This window comes from Orycteropus afer, unplaced genomic scaffold (assembly GCF_000298275.1).
Source record: "Orycteropus afer afer isolate SDZICR_OR568_19922 unplaced genomic scaffold, OryAfe1.0 scaffold00012, whole genome shotgun sequence".
NCBI lineage: Eukaryota > Metazoa > Chordata > Mammalia > Tubulidentata > Orycteropodidae > Orycteropus > Orycteropus afer.
The window spans coordinates 24,103,198-24,109,393 of record NW_006921599.1 but is presented as its reverse complement, the minus strand read 5'-3'; positions in this window follow the sequence as shown (position 1 = coordinate 24,109,393).

Below are 6,196 nucleotides of genomic sequence, written 5' to 3'. Positions count from 1 at the left end.
GTCTCACTATTTTGGTCATGTTGTAAGAAGGGACCATTCCCTGGAGAAGGATGTCATGCTTGGTAGGGTGGAGGGTCGACGAAAAAGGGGGAGGCCTTCAGGGAGATGGATTGATACAGTGGCTGCGATGATGGGCTCGAGTATAGCAGGGATTGAGGGGCTGGCGCAGGATCGGGCAGTGTTTCGTTCTGCTGTGCATGGGGTCGCTATGAGTCGGAAACGACTCGATGGCACTTAACAACAAAAACAACAACAGTTTATATGGGGGCATAAATGGTTAAGCATTCAACTACTAACTGAAAAGTGGTGGTTCAAATCCACCCAGCAGCATTTCAGAAAAAAGGCCTGGTGATCTTCTTCAGTAAAGATTACAGTCAAGAAAACCCTTTGGAGTAAATCTACTCTGTAACAATACATGAAGTCACTGTGGTAGTTAAGGTTATGTGTCAACTTGGCTGGGCCTGGTTTTGAGTGGCTGGACAGCTGGATATAGTTATTCTCCATGGTGAGATTGGTAATCACCTCCATGGTGGAATCTACTGGAGCAGCTGAGTAGCTGCCTTAGGGATGTGGTCTGCTTCCCTAAGCTTAAGAAGAAGCTTTGAGGAAGATCTCTAGCTTTTTGGAACGCTTGGACCCTGTATGTAGCCGAGTCTTCATTTAGCAGCCTGTCATATTTACTGCTGATCTTGGGACTTGAATTAGTGGCCTGCCATGTTATTTGAGAAGCTGGGACTGTGCCATTTTATTTGCCAACCCTGGGCTTGTTAGCTTCAGCAGCCAGCAGCTGCCTAGCTGGAGACACCTTTAGTTCCAGTGGGCTAGGAGCAAGAGGCAGAGCTGAAGCCCAAAATCAAGGGGCTTTCACACAGCCCCCAGAGCTTCACACTTTGAACTTGGACTTCTGGCCTCCAGAACTGTAAAAGAATAAACTCCTGTTCGTTAAAGCCACCCATTTGTGGTATCTTCTTTAAGAGCAGAACTAGAGAATCAAAATATCCCTAGAGAAAATACCCATCTGAATCTCAGGATGACAATGGACAAGTGACTTCTAGTGCCTTCTGTTCTTCCCCATTTTGAACAGGTATGAGTGGTTTTCTTACCTTGTTGCAGCATTGCATTTTTGTTTTGTGAGGAATATAATAGATGTAAGAAATCTCTGCACCCAAGTAAGTACATTCTATAAGCACATCTGAGCACCTGCATATGTACCTGGGACTAGTTTAGATGGCAAGCTTGAAACTGATGCTATAATAGGATGAGGTTTTGTAGATTTTGGAAGTGAAATGATTGTATTTTGCATGTGGAGGGATGGGAATCATTAGGTGTTAGAGGGAAAACTGTGATAGGTTGCTACACTGGTGTCTATTCTTTGGTTTCCAACTTGATTTTGCAAATTTCTAGATTTTACTTGATTATAGAAATTAAAAGTGGGAAGAAAGCATGAAAAAACATATGCACCTGAATTCTTTGTCTTCAAAGTTAGCATTTTCCTAATAATAAATACTACCCTTTAGATTAAAATTTCCTATTTCTAGTGTTTTTAGACTTTTGTGGCAACGTCTTGACTCCATGATGGAAAACTTCCAGATGAAATTACATACTATCTTATGGAGCAATGACAGAAGTAAAGATAAATTAGTTGCTCAATTTTCAGGTGAACAAAGGCCCTCAGATCTTAAATCAATTGACAAATGTTGAAAAAGTTGAGAAAAACAAACAGTTCCTGGGTTTTTTGTTTTGTTTTGTTTTTCAGATGATATCAGTTTCAGGAACTATTAACAGGATATGCCAGGAGGAAAAGCCAAACTGTCTTTTCTTAATTCAATTGAAAAGTTTTTTAATTGGTGTCCTAGCTCCCCAGATTTTAGCATTTATTTGATCTTCTTTCTTAATTTTGCAGTTGTCATTTGTATATTCATTCAACAAATACTTTCAGAATGTCTTCTCTATCTCAAGCACAGTTCTAGGCATTGACAGTACAGCAACAAACAGATTAAAACTTCTTTTCCCTTTGAGCTTACATTCACATTAAGGATGACCCACAATTAATAAAATGAGTCAGCAAAATTGCATAGTATCTCAAAAGGGATATATGCTATGGAAAAGGATACACCTGACAGAGAAAAGGAAATGTGTGTGTAGAGTTGCAAGTTGCGTTTTTAACTAAGAAAGGTCTATTTGAAGTGATAACTAACAATCTGAATGAATGAAGTGAAAAATCTAAGAATGTAAGTAGGAAAATACCATTCTAAACCATGGGAACAATAAGTGCAAAAGCCTTGAGTGGAGAGTAAATCTGTCACGTTCATGGTCAAATTTCAAAGATACCAATGTTGCTGGAGTAGAAGAGAAAGACAAGTAGGAAATACACTAGAAAGTTTCTATGGAGCTAGGTAATGAAGGTTACTACAGGTTAATGACAAGGTCCCCTCATGAAACAAGTGGTTTGCCATCAGCTAGTTCAAACCTGTGGAAGAAAATCCTGCCAGTATCCTTTCATAAAGATTACAGTCAAGGAAATTCTATAAGGTAATAATCTTGGGATGTGGTGTGAGACAGACTTGTGCTGGAATGCTGACTCTGCCACTTACAGTCAGTGTGACCTTGGACATGTTAAGTTTTGTTTACTGTATCTTCACCTGTAGACTGGTTATATTGGTGATACCATTAGTTTTATGTACCATCCAAAAGGAAGGTTGGGCACTCCTACTTCCGTAGTGATACTGCCTCGGAAACCCAAGGAGGGGTCGCTATGAGTCGGGGCTGACTTGACGGCACATAACAACAACAACAACAACATTATGGACATTGACCACTTCAGTGCACATGATGTCAGCTTTCTTTACATTGTCCCAATATTTGTACTTCTTTTTATGCTCCATTTCTTCCCTAATCTCCTTACTCCCAGATATATAACATATTACTCTCACTTTTTTGTGCAGTGACACTGGCCATCTCTTTTGTTGCCTGGTACTTGCAGACTTCCATGATCTCAAGGTCTCATCTGCTTCTGCAAGAAGCTTATTGACATGAATTTTTTTCCTGATAGAAATTCTAGTAAGAATTAGCATAATACATTTCTCATCATCATTTCACTAGTGCACATATTATTACCAAGCCCTATATATGACATTTTTGTCAAATGTTCATCTTCCATTCTGTATAAGTTTGGTGTAAAGGATCCATTTTATTAGAAATATTAAAACTATCAGCAAAATAAGGACCTTGCTATAGTTAACATCTGTTGTGAGATTTTAGAATAAAAATATTTAAATTCAGTGAAAATAAAATTACAAGAATGTTTGCTCTGAAAAAAAGAAAAAGAAAATCCTATAGAGTGGTTCTAGTCTGTAACACATGGGATTAGTATGAGTTGGAATAAATTCTATGGCTAAGGGTTTGTTTTTGTTCTATTAGTTTAAAGGGTAATGTAGAAACTTTGGCTTTACCTAAACTAGATAAGAATTAATTCAAATACTTTGGGAAAATCAGTAATGTAATCTGACATTTCTTAATAGTATCCAACTTGCTGCTCTATTGAGAATATATTTAGATAAGGTGGAGCTCAGGAGGAGGAAAAGCTGGGAAAGAAGCTATTGCAAAAAGTCAGGCAAAGAATGGCTTATACTGGGGGGGTACAATGAAAGTATTCAAGAATGGTAAAATTCTGTATGCATTTTGTTAATACCTCTAATGAGATTAATTTTCAGGTAAAATTGGACTCTGAATAAAAGAGTCATGAGTGATTCCTAAATATTTGGCTGAAGGACAAAGTTGCCATTAATGATGACAAGAAAGACTACAAGAAACATTTTGGGAAGATAATCAGGGGCTCAATTTTGCTGCTGGGCTTTTTTTTTTTTTTTTTTCAAATTGTGATTTCAGTGAAAGTTTACAGAGCAAATTCATTTTCCATACAACAGTTCATACACATTTTGTTTTATGACATTGATTGTAATCCTCATAATGTAACAGTTCTCTTCCCACTTCTTCCCTGTGGTTACCTTTTCTCAGTATACTTATTTCTTATGCATTCCTGCCCTTTCAGCTATCTCCCTGTGCAAATACTGCCCTTCTGGTTGATTGTTCTAAGAAATATACCCACCCACTGCCATCAAGTCAGATCCAACTCATAGTAACCCCCTCCTTGGGTTTCTGAAGCAGTATCTCTATGGAAGTAGATTGCCCAACCTTCCTTTCGAAGAGTGGCTGGTGGGTTTGAACTGCCTGCTTTCTGGTTAGCAGTAAAATGCCTTAGGCACTACACCACCAGTGTACTTAGCAGATGTTAATGTTCATCTTATATGACATCTGTCTATTGTTTGACTGGAAGCCACAATAGGAGTTCAATTCCAGGCCTGAAGGGTGACTAGAGGCCATAATTTTGGGGTTTCACCACTCTCTGTTAGACTAGTAAGCCCAGTCTTTTCAAATTTTTTGAGTTCTGTTCCACATTTTTGTGCCACTCTATCCAGGATCTCCTACACTGATCTTCTCCTAGTGGATGACAGTGGTAGCCAAGCGCCATCTAGTTCTTCTGGTCTCATGGTCATGTAGGCTGAGGTTTGCATGATCCACTAGTCCTTGGACTATTTGTTTCCATTCATCTTTGGTTTTCTTCATTTTTCTTTGATATGGACAAGGAACAACCAATTGTTGCATCTTAGATGGCCACTTGCAAGCTTTTAAGACCCCAGTCACTGCTCACCAAAGTAGGATGTAGAAAAATATTTTTTGGAAGCATGTTATGCCAATTGAGCTTTACATCCCCTATGACCATGGTCCCGAGCCCATAGGCCCAACAACTCGCTCCCTCAGGGTGGTTGTCTGTAGTTAAGAAGTTCTCATAATTTTAAGGTGCTTTAAAGTTTAAACTTTAAAGTTTTGGACATATAAATTTTGATGTATTTGTTAAACCTACAAGTAGAGATGTTAAGTAGATTGTTGGATATGTGTCTATGGTTTAAAGGAGAGATCCTAGCTTCAAATATGAAAATGAAATTTGATCAGCATATAAAGAATTTAAAACCATAAGATAATTCCAACATTAAGAGATTGTGGGTCAGATGAATGAACAAAAGAGACAGAAATAATAGCAAAAAATGGAGAAAACCCCAAAGAGCACATTTTCCTAGAACTCAAATGAAAAGAGTATTTTGAGAAGAAGTGAGGTAAGATCAGAAAACCAACCACTGGATTTAGTAATGTGGGTGTGGCACTCGATGCAGGCTAAGGATTGCTACAAAAAACAAACACTCCAATTAGCAGTGGCTCTCAAGCACAAGAGTTATTTCATATTTTTGCTATATGTTCATCACAGGTTAATGGTAGCTAAGGCCGACATAATCTTTACTCTAGAACCTGGCCAAAAAAGCTATCTATGTCAGGAATAATACTGATTGATTTGAGGCCACAACTAGTCTGTCAGTTTGTTGTACTTTGGTGGCTTGTTACTATGCTGTGGGAAGCTATGTTACCAGTATATCAAATACAATCAGGGTCATTCATAGTGGACTGGTTTCAGCAGAGCTTCCAGATGAAGACAGAATAGGAAGAAAGTCTATTTCTGAAAATTATTGTTGTTGGGGGCCACTGAGTCAGTTCCTACTCATAGCAACTACATGTAAAACAAAAAGAAACGCTGCCTGTATTGCACCTTCCTCACAACTGTTGCTATGTTGGAACCCATTGTTGAAGCCACTGTGTCAATAGATCTCATTGAGGATCTTCCTCCTTTTCACTGACCCTCTATCAAGCATGCTGTCCTTCTCCAGGGACTGCACCCTCTAACCCATGACCAAAATTTGTGAGATCAAGTCTTGCCAGCCTTATTTCTAGGGATCATTCTGGCTGTACTTCTTTTAAGACAGATTTGTTAATTTTTCTGTCCATAGTATATTCCAACAGTTGGCCACAGGGACCCAGGTAAGGGTGGTAGGAGACGTTCCCAATAGGGAGACAAACTTGTCTGTTGGTTTGTCCTACCATGGTGACATGTTGATGTGAGTTTTGAGGCTGAACCACTGGTGTTTCAAACCCAGTGGGATGCACATGGTGCACAGGTATGAGCCCAGCTTACAGACTGAGACTGACTAGGAAGAAGGAAGAGGCCATCCACATCTCAAAGAATTGTCCAGGGAAAATTTTATGAATAGCAAAGAAACACTGTCTGGTACATTACCACGCAACTTTA